At 53.4% G+C, this 18,154-nt stretch overlaps 1 pseudogene; it reads right to left on the bottom strand.

The window, feature by feature from the left end:
* Positions 1-7,845: 7,845 nt before the first annotated feature.
* Positions 7,846-14,437, bottom strand: LOC123948859 (annotated as a pseudogene).
* Between the last annotated feature and the right edge of the window lie 3,717 nt (positions 14,438-18,154).

The following is an 18,154-nucleotide window of genomic DNA, read 5'->3' as shown; positions in this document are numbered from 1 at the left end:
TCAACAGGACCATTACTGGGGTCGGTTGTGCGGAAGGGTCAAGAACACGGCAGGTGAGTCACGGGACCGGCTCAGGCTCAAGTCTTCGCTCTGCCACTTCTACTCGTGCAACTTCCAGGGACTCACCTCAGCCCTTCCGAGTGTCCTGTGCCACCCGCGCGACCCCGCACGTTGGCGCCTCCCTCGCGGGCATCGGGGAGGTTGGGGCGCCGGGCCAGGGCCGAGCCCGTGTGAACCCACCGGCGAGCCGTCCTCTCAGTGGGGTGGAGGCAGGAGGCCGTGTGTGCATTCTGCGGCCGAGTCAGCTCTGCTGAAAGCTCTTCTCTCCCAGAAAGAGACGTGTTCGTGGGCAGTCCGCACGGCTCCCACCAACTCCGGGGACCCAGTGGGAGCTGCTGTCTCGTGGGTGGCAGGTGGGGGTGGGTCCCACAGGCAGATGAAGCCGATGAGCGGGTGTGGTGGCCCCCACGCCGGCGGGGACGGGAGGGGGGGCTTCCCTGAGCGGTGACCAGCCTCTCCGACCTTGTGCATCAGCGTCCGAGTTCCCGCGTCTTCCCCTCCCAGCCAGAGGGGCTGACGATGGCCCGTCCGTGACTGTCCACCAGCCAGCCTGACCCGGACGCCCGAGGACGGACCAGGAATGACGGTCATCTCCACGCCAAGCTGCTCCGGCTTCTGGAGATAGGAAGCTGCCCGTGAATTTGCAGAGTTCTCGCTCGTCCCCAGTCCATCCCTCCAGCCTGCGCCACGAGTCTCGCTGTTCATGTTTCCTGAACTGCGAGTTTTCTCAGTCTGCCCCGTCTCCACGGTCAAGCCTCAGGCCCGCGGCATGGGAGGTCGTCCCCTCTTCCCTTAGGGGACAGTGTGCTGTGGCATCCGTCCTCCTGGAGCCCCCGTGAGCACCCTGTGGTGAGTCGAGGCACCTCTCCGTATTTCGACGCCGGAGCCCACCCCGCACACTACACCCGGTGCTCACGGCGCTGCCCCCCCCCCCCACCTCCGAGCCGTCCTCCGAGGGGCTCCGGCCGCTCCCCGCATGGTCCCGCCGTGCCCTGCTCTCTCTCGCCTCGCCGCGCTTCCCAACCGGCTTCCATGTTTAACCTGAAACACCACAAAAACAGGCCGTACACTCTGTGGCCGGCCAGCCCAGGGCCCGAGTCTCCTTTGGCTGCCGGGACGAGGCAGTGTGGCTCACGGTTCCGCAGGCGGACGTCTGGTGTGGGTCTCCCTGGGTGGCAGTCGAGGTGCCCGCTGGCTCTGCGCCCCTCTCCGGGGGAGAACCCAGGTCCTTGCTCTCTCCAGCTTCCGGGGGGCCGGCGTGCCCGGGCTGCGGCCCCCTCCTGGAGCGGCAGAGCCGGCGAGGGTCGTCTCCCCGCGCATCTCCCCGCCTCCGCCCTGCGTTGATTGCCGTCAGCTGGCGTCCTGCGCGAGCCGGGACCCGTGGGACTGCATCGGGCGCACCTGCATCACCCTCTGCTCCCAGCGTCCTCCTCCTCCGCCGCACCTGCCAAGGCTCCTTTGCCCCATGAAGTAACTATTCACTGGCCTCGGGGAGTAGGACGAGGTCCCTCGGAGTCCTTACTCTGCCTAGGACGGGCAGTCATTCTCAGTGGGAAGGGAGGGGTGGTCCGGACATGTGCGGGGTCTGCGGTCTGCCTGTCCCAGAATGCCGGGGCGATCTGGTCCCCGTTCGGACTTTCAGCACCAAGAATGTGTCACTCGACTCTACTCAGCACCCGGTGCAAGTCGGGTGTGGTCCCAAGTGCCTTTGTGAAGTCCCTTTCATGGAGGTCTCCTGAGTCTGAAGCAGGAACGGGCTCAGAGAGGTCAAGTGAATGATCCAAGGTCACACAGCCAGCAGGCGTGTACTGTGCGGGGATGGGGGACGCATATCGTAACTCTAACCCGAAGCCCTCTCCATTAAAGCTCGACAAGGTCACAGCCTGGGGTTGACCTTTCACCCCAGGAGCTGCTCCTTTAAATGTCACACGGAGGTCACCGTAGGAATATTTCAGGTTATCCCTCTCCCAGGTTCCGAAGTGTGATTGCCAAGGACACGGGGACGGAGAAGCCTGAGGTGGCCAGGCTGCGGTCACAGGCGACCACTTTCTCTTTCACATGTAGGGCTGACGTCCGTAGCCCCGGGCTGGACCTTCCATTCTCCGTACCCCTCCCTTGACCTTGGACAAGCTCCGCGGTCTCCGCGCTGCCGGCGCACATCCCCGAGGAACTGCGCCGCTGTGGGGTCCTGCACACACCTCCGACGCCTCGGTCTCCCCAAGTGTCCCCGGTGGGGACAACAGCACCCAACGTCCCAGGGACACCGGAAGGCAGGCATGGGAAGTGCCCAGCCCACAGCGGCCAGCGGCCGGACGGTGGCTGTGAGACCCTCTCGTGGGACGGCGTGGGCTCTGACGATGACAAGTAGTTCATAAACCGACGTGCTCCTCCAAGGACTTACTTTAGACATCATGAAAGAGTCCGGTGATACAGGCCTGCACACGTTTCTGGGAAAAAGAGCAACTTCAAACACCCAGAAGGATGACAAGGGAATGGGATGCCCCGCAGAGGTGACCCCTGTTAGCGTTTTGATGTCTCCGTGCAGGTGTTCGCAGGGATGAAAGCTCATTCCTGGGTACAGGTGCGGCGTCCGGGACTAGTCTCCCCAGTGTGAACTCAGACGCCCTGAGGCTGGGCTGGCAGGCGACTGGTGTGACCCACATCCTGGGAGACGGGACCTGCTGAGCCCTGAGCTGGTGCTGGGCTGGGCCATGCGAGGCCAGGAGGGGGCGCTCGGGGTCCACGGGGCAGCTGCGTGGCCCGCGGCCGCCTGAACAGAAACCACGCTGCCCACCGGCCAGGAGGGAACGAGGCAGCTTCGAGGGACCCCCGGGCATCACCACCCAGCCGGCGCTCCTCGGGTGAGGTGCGGCTTGCCGCAGGCGAGAACACAGACGGAGAAAACTCCCCGAAGGTCTGGAGTCCCTCCGCACCAGGGTCGTCCTCCATGCTCTTAAAAGCACCTTCTTAATGTCCCATCGTGGGTCACGGTTTTAGAAGGTGACGGACAGGCCACGTGTGGTCGAACAGGCTTCATGCACGGCGTGTCCTACTGTGGCTCGGACCCGTCTGGAGGCCCCAGGACCACGCGCCAGCCCACAGAGCTTTGTCCCTGCCGAGCAGCTTCTCGAGGAGTTCAGGGGATGAAGGAGAGCAGCTGCACCGCCTGTGGGGGGCAGGGGGTGCACCCCAAAGTCCGGACGCGTCGCCGTTTGCTGCGGAAATGGTAGAAGGAAAAGCTTCATCCAAGGACAGTTGAAGCCTTGCTGACGACCTGCCGTCTGCAAGAAGGAGGCTTCGTGGCCCCTGCAGGAAGCTGGTGTTTGAGCAGGGAAGGGAAGGATGGGGGTGCCAAGCCCCCAGTGTCTGTGGCCTTCCTGCACGTCTTCCGCTTCTCAGCACTGAGCATATCGGGACAATGGCCTCGGGGAACTTTCTGCTCAGGCCCCTCTGTCCGTCCGTTCCTGAGCCTGGTGTCCCCCACGCAGCAGGAGCCACACTCTTCCCCGGCCTTTCCTTGCCCCGGCGGTGCATGCCCGATCTGGGGGCCTGCGCCCTCGCTGGCTACCCCTGCTGCAGACTCTCCCCTGGCCGTCCAGGTGCCCTGCCCCCGCTCCTCCCCCAGGCATCCCTGCCAGGAGCCCCTTGTCCGTGAGTGTCAACCCGCCAGCTGGGGACACTGGGGACAGGCTTCACTCCTCTCACCTTGGGTGCGCCCCGGAACGTCGCCGTCTTCCCCATGCTCTGTTTCTAGATTGTATTTACTCTTTGTCTTCCCCGAGTGGAAATCCCCACAAACACAGCTCTCGCTATTTTGCCGATGAATCCAAAACGCCTAAAACAGAGCGTCACATCCGTGGTGGTCAAAAAGTACTTTTTCTCTTAATACAATAGAGAAACTACTTAATATGACATTTGCCCCGTGGAAAATCCGGGCGATAAAAACATGTGTACAATATATTTTCATATTTAGAGAGAAAAACAAAAGCATTCAAGTATCAGAGGTGTATGACCCACAATATTAACGGTGTTTATTGTTGGGTGATGAGCTTACACACGACTTCTGCTGTGTTTTTGGAATGTTTAGGGTTTTTGAGGCAAGTGAACGTTTTAGCCCAGAAGAGCCCCACACCACTTGCACTCACAATTCACGGCCCGTAACTACCGATCCGACCCCAAACCATTGCACTGGGCTACAGTGTGACCCTTGCATGTGTCCAGCAAGACCTGGAAACGTGGGGAAGAGTAGAAATCACGAAAACGTGGTGAGAGCTAGAACCTGTCTCTGCCCACATAGCACGCAGGTGTTCTCCAAGACGTTAATCTGATAATCCACGTTCCTCCTTCTAACTTGTGATGCCACCTCTGTCCTCCCGAGGTCATGTTTCTGGGCTCGTACTTGGTTCCGTTGGTGTCTGTCTCCCCTTCTGTATCGGTCTATGCCCTGATGTCACAGTGGCTCAGTGACGTGTCTTCATGTCTGCTGGGGCTCCCTCTGTCTTTGTTCTTTGTCAAAACTCTTAGCTCCTTGTGTGTATTCGTTCCTTCGTAAAAACTTCAAAAGGGTTTCAAGTTTCCTAAATAATCCTATTGGGATTTAATTGAGGTTTCATTACATTTATAAATTAATTGGGGGGAAATTTTCATCTTTGGAGTGTTAGATCACTCCATACACTTATATGCTGTCAGATTTTCTCCTGTAATAGGGTCTGAAAATTTTATTTATTGGGGCCTTGTTCTGTTTTCGCTAGATCATTTCCTACATAGAAATTGCTAATTGCTGTAGCTGTTAGTACTTTATTTTCTTTATTTTATCTACTTGTTTATTGTGAGAGTATAGGAATATAAAGGATTTTGACATGTTGATGTTATATTTGGAAACACTGAAATGTCTGTCCTGTCCATAGAGTTTTGATTCTCGTGGGCTCTTTGTGGTCAGCGACCAAACGGTCTTCGGAGAGCGGTAATCTGGGCCCTTCCCTCTTGACCCTTCCACCTGATGTGACTTCTCCCTTCTTTGCCATTGTTACTTCTCTCGTCCTGATTCTTGGCCAGACTTCAGTACCGTGTGGACCAAGTACCAGTGATGTAGGCAGCCTTGTCGTCTCCGCAGTGTCCGCGGGACGGTGACTGGCTTCTCCATGCACACGGAAGGAACGCACTCTCTCCGGAAGAGTTCACACGAGATTGGAACGATCGATTCCCTGAAAGGAACTTCTGACAAAACGGACGGACAGAACTGTCTAGGCCCGTGTTTGTGGGAAGATTTGCAAACCACTGTTTTTCATTGTTTAAATTAAATAAATTTAATTTAAATGAATTAAATTTACTGTAACTAGTTTAGTAGTTATACAATGATTAAAACCTCCTTTTTCTGTTAATTTCTCTTTTGTTTCTGTATTTTTGAGGTTCTGGATGCATTGTAGTATGTGCGTGGTAGGGGCACACCATCCAGTGAATTTCACAGATGCACAGGTTCGTGTCACCCACAGCCCACGAAGAACCAGAACGTTTCCGTCACCTTAGCAAGTTCTCTGGGCCCCTTCTCACCCAATCCCAGTCCTTCCTCAGAGCCAACCACTGCCCTGATTTCTTTCCCGATCGATCACGTTTCCTAATCATGAAGTTCATATACATGGAATCAGGAGAATGGACTCTTGTGTGGGAGACGGTTTTTAGATTAATCTATGCTGTTGTGTGTCCTAGGAAATCACCCACTTCCATTTGTCTATAATACGAAATTGTCTGAATGGGTCATTTCCAGACTTGGGCTCATATATCAAGCTATGAACTTTCTTAAACAAGTTTCTTGTATGTTTTTCACTTATTCCAGGAGAATAGGCAGAGGAGGTCATAGGGCAGGTAAATATTTAACTCTGTGGGCAAGTTCCCTATCATATGAGAGATACAAATATTCCAGCTCCTCATTTGGTGTTGTGAGTCATTAGTAAGAATACGTTTAGTGGTTTTGTAGTAATACGTTGTAGGAATTTTACTTTCTTGATAACTAATGATATGAAGTACTTTTTTCATGTGTTTATTGGCCATTTTTATCTTTCTTTATGACTAGTTTGATTTGATTTGGCTTCTGTGCATTTTTAATTGGATCGTTTGTCATGTTATTATTGATTATCAGGGACTTTTTATATGTGCTGGATCAAAGTCCTTTGTGAGATATGTGTATTACAGTTGTTCCCACGGAACTCTCAGGTTCCCTGGCCTCTGCAGGTGGGTTAAGGCCTGGGTCCTGGCTTGTTCTCTGTGAGCTGAACCAAGATAGACTCAAAGCCACTTGGGGCAGCGTGTTTGGTGGGGAAGTCAGCACAAACCGCTCTCATTTCTTATCCTCACCCGCAGGGCCTCCCCCACAGGACCAATCAGACATTCTGTCTCAGGCTCTGGGAATTTCTGGGGGCTGCTGCCATTTCTGACCTTCTGGGGTTAAGAGTACCTTAACGGAGAGGACGGAAGGCTGGGGTCCTCTAGCTGCCGGTCAGGCAGGTGACGCAGTTTGTTACCTGCCGCCATCCTGCACCCATTCTGTCTTCATGTGTTAATGTTTGACCCTCACTTGGGTCTTGAATTACAGCAGTGAGTCAGACAAACAACACGAAACAACAACAAAGTTGAACCCAAACGATGGCCCTCGTTCTCATGGACCCTCTGCTGAAGGGGGCTGCCGGGCGGCGGACACCAGAGGCGATGGGGGTCACCGACTGTGTTAGAAGGTGTTGGGGCTACGGGGTAACGGCAGAGTTGTGCAGGACAGCTGCGAATGTTTATATCTATGTGGAGGGAGGCGTATGGGGTCATACTGAAAGAGGAAGCCGGCCAAGGTCTCACTGCGGAGGACGTCTGAGCAAAGCTGGGGGGAAGGAGCCCGACGGAACCAGACGAACCTCTGAGGGAACCCCAGTGAGAAGGCGCTAGGCCCGAATACCCCTCACGTGCTGGAAAACAGCGAAGGAGCCGGTACACCTGGAACGAAGCCACCAAGGGGGTACTAGAGGAGGAGGACAAAGGTGACAGAGCGCGTAGGACCTTACAGGGACCTGAGCTTTTGCTGTGTGACGTAGGGTCACTGCCCTGGCCTTATCCCTTGTCTCTTGGGGTCCTGATGTTTCCAGGCCTGCCATATAGACACCAGCAACATAGCAACGGGGGGAGAGAAGGGACACCAGAACGTGCTTGCCAGAGCCTGCCCCCACTTGGGGGCCACTGGGCCTCCCCCATACAGGATGCCTTTCCTCCCCCATGCCAGCTGGGTCTGCCTGCCCACTCAAGCTTTCTCCCATTTGTGTCTCATTCTAGAATGCACCTACCAACCCCTTACTTCTGCGGCTTTGGTTCAAAGGAAAGAGCTCACACCCCTGGCTTGGCATCTTGCCCAGAGTGTCTCAGCGCGCGTTCATTCTCTCAGTGCGCGTTCATTCTCTCAGTGCGCATTTATTCCCATGGCAAACAGAGAAAAAGTCATAGTCAACAGCACACAGTACACAAATCTTTCACTCTAAAATCAAGGGACTCTTAACCACAGAGCTCCACCAGAAAACCCACGAGAAATGACAAGTATGAGCCGAAGAGACGGTTCGCCTCATAGTCACTCTTCCTCAGCAGCGTGAGGGAGGCTCTGCAAACTCCCTCCTGCACAGTGTAGCCCAAACCCCTGGGGGTTCTGGAGGGAAGCTCCCTGGGGGACAGAACCACCACACTGATCTTCAGGGATGAGCTCTGAACTTGCTGGAGCCAGCCAGGAGAACCGCTGAGAAGTTTTCACCTGGGGCTCCCGCCAGGACCCCTAGCCAAACCTCAGTAAGTCTCTTCCATTATCATCATCATTTTTTTTTAAGTGGCTCATTTTTATTTTTTTCTTTTTCTTTTTTAAAGTAAGCTCTGTGCCCAACATGGGGCTTGAACTCACAACCCAAAGACCCAGAGTCACGTGCTCCACCAACGGACCCGGCCAGGCACCCAGTCCCTTCCGCTATTTGACTTAAAGGCCTAGTTTGAAATGGAAACAAGAGAAGAAGGTCAGTAACCAGCCGCTTCCCCTCACCTGAGGCGTGTGCCACGGGAAGTGCTAGAAATTCCGTCCATCCTGCCTTCCCACACACCTGCACTGGGAATTCCCCTGACTCCGAGACAGAACAGTTGAGAAGGTGGATATCACGAGACGTCTAATGCCTTCACGCAGCAGAGAACAGGGACGGAAAGCTTTCCGCGGTGGCAGCCGAGGACTGACTATGACCTCAGCACTCCCTTAACGCTCAGTAGTGAGACTGGGAGACCAGGCCGCCTCAGGAACGCAGGCTGCGGCCAGGCTGAGGGTCAACAAGATGGCGCCCGTGCGTCCGCGTCTCCCTGTTGCCGAGAGATGAACGTCAGGCGCTGAAGGAAAGCGCCTCCCGGAGCTCGTGAGGAGAGTTTCTTTTCCTTTTCTCCTCGGGGAGAGTCAGGCCTCATTTATTTCCACAGTCGGACCAGCTGTTGATATTCAGGATAGTCAAAATTGGCTTCGTGCGAGGATCAAATTTGTGCTGTCTTTTTCCATGAAGGAAATAGAAAAATCCTGGGAATGAAATGAAAATGATGATCGTATTTGACAAAGAGACAGTGGTTTTGCACATGAACTCGTGAAAACAATATCCATTTTCGCACACGCAGCTTGCTTTCATGTCCAAGGAGCTTGTGTGTCATTTCTATGGCAGGAGCATGGAGAAACTGGACGCTCTTTACCTCCTAGGAAGACAGCGTCAGCTTTTTTGCCAATTCCAGGAAACCCATGAGCTATCTCTTTGGGAAAACCTGTGTCCATAGACCGTGTGTTTTCATCACACCTGGTTAAAAAAAATAATTATTAGAAAAATAAGAACATGTGACCAATGTAACAAAAATAAAAAACACTCACCATCAAGCGGTAAGTCATTGTTCTGTGAGGTTTGAGTGCATGGGTTCATTTAATCTTCCCTGCAAACCTGAGAGGTGGAGGCTGCCTTGATTTTCAGCTTGGAGGAAACTCTATCTGCTTTAAACAGCTCTGAGTGGGCCCATCACCAGCATGAAAATAATAGGAGCTTTTAACTGAAAGGGTCCCAATTTGACAGGGTTATGGGAGACTGGAAGCAACAAGACCCCTCCCAGAGCGGCATCAACTAAAAATCTGATTCAAATTTCATCTCGGACTCCACTCCTTGCCCTATCAAGGAGAAATACTGTGGGCAAGAAGGTTCCTTTCGGTGCTCTCCTTTTACTCTCCTTTTATTCTCCTTTTAAACTCCGTCCTACAAGTCCCTTGCCTTCCAAGGACAGATATGGTGAGATGACACCAGGTCGGGGACTGACACCAGGCAGGGGACTCACAGAGGCTCAGTCTGGCTGTGTCCATCCACCACGGGAGGATGGAGGTTCGGCACGGTCTGAGAACAATTTTATAGATTTTATTTATTTGAGAGAGAGAGAGAGAATGAGTGAGGTCAGGGAGGAGCAGAGAGAGGGAGAAGCAGGCTCCCCGCTGAGCCGGGATCCCGACATGCGACTCGAACCCAGGACCCTGAGATCATGAGCTGAAGGCAGACGTTTCACCGATGGAGCCCCCTAGGCACCCTGAAAACAATTTTAAAAGGCAACTCTCCTTCCATGGAAGGATCCGACCCTGACGTCCAAGGGTCTGTCAATACCTCCAGTATTTGTTGGCGACAAAGAAGTACGTCTTCCTGGTTTCATGCTCGTGAACAGCAGCGTCGACGCTCTTCACTGTCTGCGGGAAGCCCAGGGCTGGTAGATGTCCTTGGGGAAGCCTCGCCTCATCTTGGCCTCATTGAAGGCCCAGACTTTACTACCTGTCAACCAAAAAACCGACCATGAAAACTTGCCTGGGACTCTGGAGGACAGTCGGCAGGGTTCCCATGCCAGGAACAAAGGGAGCAGGGAGAGTTCAATTCCCCAGGGAGGTGCCCCTGGGCCGGGCCTTTCTGCATCGTGGTGGGCCCCCTCCCCCAGGGCACAGCGCTGGGGCCACGTGAGGTCGGGTGACCGGGCCACATGCACTCTTGTGCGTTATCGTGCCTCCCTGGACGGCACGCACAGCTCTTGGCTGGCCCGGGTCCTGACGGAGGACTTTGCATGTGTCCGTGGCCTCCTCCAGCATGGGAGCTCGTCTTTCCCTCACGAAGCTGGGGTTTATCCGCACAACCATATGCCACCCCCAGCCCCCGCAGAAAGGCCGTGGGACACTTCCCAGGTGCATAAATCCTCCCGAAGCTCACAGCACGCATGTTAGATCTGCCCCAAGAGCCTTGACTTATCTAAACGGTCCCCTTAATGTTCAGCCAAAGCACCTGATGAAAATGGAACTCAGAGAAGCACTGACCCCCAAACGCCAGAAACTTTACCTTTACAAAAGGAAGACTTTGTCTCTGCTAACAACCTCGTAGGCAGCGTCAACTCCCCTTGACAGCGGGACCCAGAAGTCAGCGATGGCACCGAGCTCCCCTGTTTTGCAGAAGGGTCTCGTGCGTAGGAAGAACCTGGTTTAAAAGGAAGGGCCCGATCCAGCCGGCTGCACATTGCCGGCCCATCTCCAGCCGGTCTTCCCCGGGAGACGAGTCGCACACGCCCCTGGGGCCACGGCGACAGGCCGGGCCCTTCCCCTGTGTGGTGGCTCGTCTCACAGAAGTCCCTGTGGGAGCAGACAAGAACTGAGGTTAACGGGGGTCAGCGCTGCTCCGAGCAGCCGGGGGAACGGACGGCACACACGGCCACACGGGCAGACGGACGGTCGCCAGGACCACGGAGCCCAGACGCAAGCACACGGCGAGCCCCCAGCCTTGGGAAGGACCAGAGGCCACCGCAGGGGGCAGGGTCCTCCTGGTCGGCCCCTCAGCAGCCTGCCATGCTCGGGTCCCAAGGCCAAGTCGCCTGCAGCGTCGGCTCCGGGCCCTGGAGATGCAGCCCCGGGAGCACGCTGGGCCGGCCCTTCCCTCCGGGGCTCCAGGCTACACTGCCCAGGCTTGGTGTAGACACTGAGCAGTGGTGTTCAGAGGAACCGGTTTGTTCAAACTCACTGACGTTTCTCATCCTGGGTATGAGACGCAAAAAGGACTGGAAGACCACGTCTTGCCACATCACTGACGAGCCTGCGACCTCAACAAGGGGAATTCTGTCCATCTGTCCGTCTGCCTGACTGCACAGATCTGCATGCGTGTTAGTCGGGGAGGGGGCTTCACTATGCCTTTTATTCCACCAAGTTTCTGGCAATTGAATGACTTGTCTGTGATAAAAATATTCTTACTCTTTTTTTATAGTAACTTCTGCACCCAACGTGGGGACTGAGCTCATGACCCCGAGGCTGAGAGTCACAGGCTCTTTCCACAGGGCCAGCCAGGCCCCTGCTCTGTGATAAAAAGTTTTGAAGGATCAATCATTTCATGTAAATGCATGATTATTAAAATTACAAATTACAAATATATTACAAATATATTACTAAAGAAACATATAGAACATTCAACAAAACATCAGAACACCTTAAGTCAGGGGGCACCTGGGTGGCTCAGTGGTTTAAGCCGCTGCCTTCGGCTCAGGTCATAATCCCAGGGTCCTGGGATCGAGCCCCGCATCGGGCTCTCTGCTCAGCAGGGAGCCTGTTTCCCTTCCTCTCTCTGCCTGCCTCTCTGCCTACTTGTGGTCTCTGTCAAATAAATAAAATCTTTAAAAAAAAAAAACAGAAAAAAACATGTCAGTGTTCATGGTAAGTTTTAAAATCTTTTTATCTATTTATTTATTTTTAAAGATTTTATTTATTTATTTGTCAGGGAGAGAGAGAGAGGGAGGGAACACGCACAAGCAGACAGAGAGGCAGGCAGAGGCGGAGAGGGGAAGCAGGCCCCCTGCCGAGCAAGGAGCCTGATATGGGACTCGATCTCAGGACCCTGGGATCATGACCTGAGCTGAAAGCAATGGCTTAACTGACAGGCACCAGGTGTCCTGCCTTTTTTTTTTTTTTTTTTTTGAAGATTTTATTTCTTTATTTGACATACAGAGAGAGAGAGAGAGAGAGCATGCGTGCACAAGCAGAGGGAGCAGCAGGCAGAGGGAGAGGGAGAAGCAGGCTCCCCCTGAGCAGAGAGCCCGATGCAGGGCTCGATCCCAGGACCCTGAGATCATGACCTGAGCCGAAGGCAGATACTTAACCCACTGAGTCACTCAGGTGTCCCCCACTGTTTTCACCTGTTTTTAAAGAAGTATAATTCTCCACGAATTTTGGTAATAGCATCAAATGTTAACTTGCTGTCACAGGTTTGTGGTACTTGACGTTCTCTTGGCTGGATGGGATTTTTGGAAGGTCCTAAAACATAAACACAGGTTCTGGAGTGTTGGCTTATTATAGTAACACAAAATCACTTAGAGCGAAGGCTCTTCCTTAAAGGATGCAGCTGAAAACTCTTTATTTCAACCCCACATATAGAGCCCCGATCGCCGGTCCAAGGTGTTCCCCTTTGTGCTCACCGTAGAGGGCCTGGATGGCATCCATGTCCCTCTGAGTCAGCAGGTTCCCCCATAGTAGTTGCGGCTGGAGAGCATCAGGGACGCAGTGGCGCCATCGTGCGGCAGCCCGAGGGAGTGGCCCGCTTCATGTGCTTCGACGTGGTACAGGCTGAAACCCAAAGACAGCAGTAACATGCGTTTGCGGGTCCTGGGACGCACGTCCGAGGAGCCCCTGCAGAAAACAGAAGTTTCCAGATGACCACAACGCTGCTGTTGGCTTTGTGCCACATTGCTGTGTCTCTGGGGGTCTCGGTCTGCGTGGGGTAGCAATGTGTGTGTAGTTTAATCAGAGAAAGGAGAGGGCTTTGATAATTCCAGACACCCTGGCTAAAGCTTGAATTTCTGAGATGAAGCTAGTCTGATTCTTGGATGAAGTCCGCCAACACAGAAAAATCCCATTGGTCAACAAATATCACAAAATGAGGTAGAAAGTGTTACACGCCAGAGGCATCACAGTATTCTATTAACATTTGTTATTTTGTTCTTGCTCACAAATGTTACATTATGCCCGATTTGAAAATTTATGTAATATAGAAGAGTCCCAAGAAGAATTCCCCAAAATCACTTTGCCAAAAATAACCATTTTAAAATTTTGGTACACCGACGGCGTACCGAGCCACGTCGGGCACCCCACATCGGGGCTGCCTCATCAGAGTCAGGGTGTCATCTACTTTACGTCCCAAGTAAAGGGTGTAATCTACTTTACGTCCGCCGTCCCTGTCACCTTCAGCCCGAAGAACGCCTGCACCTGCTTCAGCTTCTCGGCCACCAGACTGCTGTTCCTCTGCCTGCCAGGCTTGTTGGCTCCAGTCCTCAGGGGTAGTATTTCCGCAGGTAGTTCTGGTCAAGAGAAAAAAGCATGAAACACGGGATGTAAATTCTTCCTCATTTCTTCCGGCGAATCTTCAGGATTTCGCTGTGGCTGCAGAGAATTCTTTTGTCTTGAAGATTCAGTGCAAGAGGGAAAAACCCTGCCTGCCGGCGCCCCGCTCCCCCAGGCTGACTGCTGGTGTGCTGCCGAGTCTGGCTTCCCCGGGAGCTCGGTGTGCAGGCAGGCAGGGCTCTCTCTCTCTCTGTCTTCTAAAGGAAAGTCTGTGGGTGGGGAAGTCGATCTTTGCTTTGGTCATGTTCTAGTCACCCTAGAAGGAATCCCACCCCTGCTTGAGCTTCTACTCTTGACCTTGGAAAAACGAGAATGTAAGTTTCCTGCCTTTGTGGCATGAGGCATTCAGCATTTACCTGGACCAACTCTGCATCCTGTTCTTGTGCTCCCGAGGTCGCGGCGGGGAAGCCGTGGGACCCCACGCACCAGAGCAGCAGCAGCAGCAGCAGAGGGAGGCCAGGCACGCTGGCCCTCGTGCTCTTGCCCTGCCCACAGCGTCCGGTGGCTCCTGACCTCCTGAGGCAGGTTTCGGGTGCAGCCTCTGCCTTATGTAGGGCCCTGGCATCCCCAGAAAAACAAAGGTTCTCTGACTCACCTCTGACTAGAGGGGCGACACCTCCTTTTTTGCAATGTGTGGTCTCAACTTTCAAAACTTGAGACGTAAAGTAGATTAATCTTGAAGCTTCTCTTGTCTTTAAATCTTATGGTTATGATCAAGCAGGACATCCACAAAGGGATACACCTCATCCCACACGGTTGTGTCCTCAAACTACTTCTGTGCCGTCTTAAGAGTGAGCCTTACTCTCGACGCCAGAGCGTACAGCTTGGAGGGCAGCCCATGGGCTTCTCGACAGTCAGGTGTCGCTGCTGCTTGCGCCGGTCCTCCCCACTCCCGGTGTGTCTCCGCTTCCACCCTCCACGACTGGCTCTAGTAATCACTGGCTTCTCCATGTTCAAAGAATTTCCTCCTGATTTTTTTAAAAGATTTTATTTATTTATTTGAAAGAGAGAGAGAAGGAGCCGGGTGCCGAGGGAGAGGGACAAGCAGACTCCACCTCGAGTGCAGAGCCTGACGTGGGGCTCGACCCCAGGACCCTGAGATCGTGGCCTGAGCTGAGACCAGCAGGCAGAGGCTTCATGGACTGAGCTCCCAGGAGCCCCTCCTCCTGCCTTTTTCAGCTTCTTGATATAATTTGTTCTTTTTTGTGACCATGCACTGTCTAAATCACAGATGAGCTCGAAGGACCGTTGTTGAGGAGAAGAAGGTTGTGGGGTCCACAGGGTGGGTATTTTAACTTGTTGCTCAGGTTCAATCCCGCTTTGTCTGGCTCCTGGAACGCAGAGAGTGGCTGTGCACAGGTCCCAGGTAGAAACGTGTCTGACAGACCTGTGGCTGAGGGTCATCTTCTGCCGGAGGCTGCTGCTGGGTGTGTGGGACCCGACTGTTACTCATTCTCTTGGACCCGTTTCTCCATGCCACAGTCTTACACAACACCTTCTTTCCCTTTGCTCCTAGGAGCGCAGAGGAGGAATGGGTCAGTGAAGGTTTGTGCCCTAAGAGACGGGTACCGAGAGCCACAGGTGCAGAGAGACGGAGACATTGATCTCCCGGGAGACGCCTGGTGCCTGGGCTTCCTGACCTTCACTAACCCTGTTCTCTCTCAGCGTCTCATCACCTGGTCCAAGCTCGGCAAGAATCCTGCCCATTTGTTCCAGCCAGAATCTCCTCTGAACCTTGCCGTTTCCTGTAGCATCTCACGCCGCCCCCCACCCCCACCTGGCTCTTGGGCCACACACGGCCACTCTCCCACGCCACATTCGGAAGTGACCTGCTGGACTCGGTCTCTCTCCTCGTCGCAATAGCTCTGGAGTAGACTCGGATTCTAGCGCTTGAGCCAGCGTCCAGCTCCGGTTTTCCCGAGAGTGCGGGGTGCCGGACAGTGGGACCCCTGAGCAGGCTCCCGCGCACCCCCACGGCTCCACAGGTGGTCGACTTGGAGAGCCGACCGAGCGCTGACTCATTGAACAAAAGCAACGGGTCCAACCAGTTGGCCTGATAATAAAGCAGGACTGAGGCAGGAGCGACCTAGAACACAGAAGCTCCTCTTTGTCCGAAGCAGAGACAAATCCAGCAGATCAGAACAGAATCTGTTTCATAATCGGAACTGAGTCACAGAAAAAAGGATCTAAGGCAGGAAATAAACACACTTTAGAGACACACAAGCAAGCAAGTCATCCTCTGGGTTGCGGTGTGGCTAGGATCGCCCTGAGCACCCGACACACCTCGACCCCATGCAGGGGAAGGGGCTGGGGGCCGGGTTCTCGCTCGTCTCCGCTGAGCCACAGTGTTTCAGTTCAAGCTCCTTCTGGAGGAGCCGCCTGGAGAGCAGGTTGGTTCCCCCTAGAGCTGCCTTCTCGGTGGCTGATGAGCCATGCTGCGGAACATTTCACCGACTATCCCGTAATGACACCAGACACGAGACGTTCCCGGCGTGCCGACAAGTGCAGTGTGGCGTCACGGCCAAAAGGAAAGGACCTTGGCGGGGTGTACCCACCCTTAAGTACCGGCGCTGCCCTCGAAACATCCCCTCAGCACTCACTCCTCCTCTCTCTGGGATAATTTTTTAAATTTTTTTTTATTTTTTTTAAAAAGATTTTATTTACTTATTTGACAGAGAGAAATCACAAGTAGGCAGAGAGGCAGGTAGAGAGAGGAGGAAGCAGGCTCCCCGCTGAACAGGGAGTCCGATGTGGGGCTCAATCCCAGGACCCCGGGATCATGACCCGAGCCAAAGGCAGATGCTTAACCACTGACCCGCACACGCCCCTCTCTCTAGGATATTTTAAGTAATTAGTCACCCCAAAGGGAGCAAAATAAACCGGATCTAATCAGACAGTCAAGTATTTTTGCAAATTGAACCTGGACGTGTTCCTGCAGTTGGTCAGCCCTCACGGATCTTGTCCCGGGTCTGCCGGGCCACGGCCGGAGTGATTGCATGCTCTCCTTGGAAAAAAAAAGTGATGAAGGGAAGAGAGACAGAGCAGTAGCTTGTGAAGGGGAAGGCTGAGACCAGAACGTTGTTTCTCTTAGGATGGAAGGGCAGGAGGAAGGCAGGGAAGAAAGAGAAGAAAGTCCATTAAGAAGAGATTGGTTGATTTTTCTTGAATGAGTCAGATTTTGTATGAAAAGAACAATATTTAGCATATGTAGGGCTTTTACAAAATGAGCTTAAACTTGTCTGTGCAGCAGTCCAGTAGAAGACTGGATAGACGAGGAAGCCAGCTCCTCACGGGAGCCAGGGGGCACGCCCGGATTGCACAGACACCACACAGTGAGCCCCGACCAGGCCACCGAGCTCTAAGTGCGAATCAGGGAACAGCGCACTCATCTTGGCTGTTGAATGAGCAGTGCAGCAGAGAAAGAGAGGGATGGTGGCTTCCGTACCTACCAGCAGGACTGGAGGATCTCCCCATGGAGACTGGTTCCTTTGCTGGAGAACAGGGACAATAAGCATAGTAATATCTCCCAGAAATGTATTTTGGAAGAATTAAGAGGAATCATGTGTATTTATCAATGCTTATCGCTCAGGGAGAGTGATTCTTTCTAGACCTGAGAGAGCTCTGCTGGGAAATAACTTACTGAAACGCTCTCACATGACGGAAGGGGAAACATATCCAGAAAGGCTCAGTTGTTTTCTTGGAAGAAAACAGCTGGGAAGTGATTGGTTGATGGGTGAAATCACTCAGAGTAGATTTCAACTCCTTAAAGGAAATGTGACTTACATTGTTTCGGCAACAAGACAAAACAAAGTATTTTTAGCTGAATCCACATTGCAAATGACACTTTGAATCGTGTCTTCTATAAGTTTAGGAGCCTTGTCCAAGAAGGAGCCCGGTGGCCAGGTGTTCCTGCCTGTGACCGTCACCACGGTGAGTGAATACAATTCGAAGAATGATTGCTGCACGGGCATGTTTCTAAGCGATAAACTGTGCCCCGAGCCATGAATCTTGCATAATCAAACTTGTGGTTTCGCTCATGATAGTGCAATACCAACCCTGTAATCTCGGGTTTATAATCTTGGGAAAGCTTACTGATACATTTACCAATCAGCTTCAGCTATAACTGACCTATTACTTATCAAGTCCAAGGACTCTCCCCCAAACAGCGCTGTTTCCTGCTGACTCTGCAGGGACCAAGTTTGCGGGAGTCCTTAGGTATCAATGTGGCAGATAAGCAAACCCATTCCAGCCCTGCCTCCCCGTCCCCAGCCTGGGTGAGATCCGGTCTCTGTCCCCAGCCCCAGGCATCATCTGAACACAGGCAGGGGCTGACAAGACCCAAGGCGCTGTAAGTCATCAGCCCACCGGACCACGAGGGATTGTGTTTTAAGCCCTCAGGCTGTAGAGTGTCTTTTCGTTATACAGCAATAGATAACAGAAAATCTCTCTTGATTACATCTGTTGGAGCCTGGGTCATCCCCCCCCCCCCCCCCGCACAGACGTAATGTGTGTCCCTGGCTGCTGAAGACGTGCGACGGGCACACAGCAGAGGGGACGCTGGCGTGTCTCCCAGCGGACGGCCTTCTCTTCCGATGCACACTCTGCGGGTCAAAAAATGCGCTTGCTGCTGTGATCGAATGATTGTGGAACAAATGCAGGAATGAATGT

The sequence above is a fragment of the Meles meles genome, chromosome 8, assembly GCF_922984935.1.
Source record: "Meles meles chromosome 8, mMelMel3.1 paternal haplotype, whole genome shotgun sequence".
Classification (NCBI taxonomy): domain Eukaryota; kingdom Metazoa; phylum Chordata; class Mammalia; order Carnivora; family Mustelidae; genus Meles; species Meles meles.
Note: the sequence above shows the minus strand (reverse complement) of the source record. Positions and strands in the feature narration are given on the sequence as shown.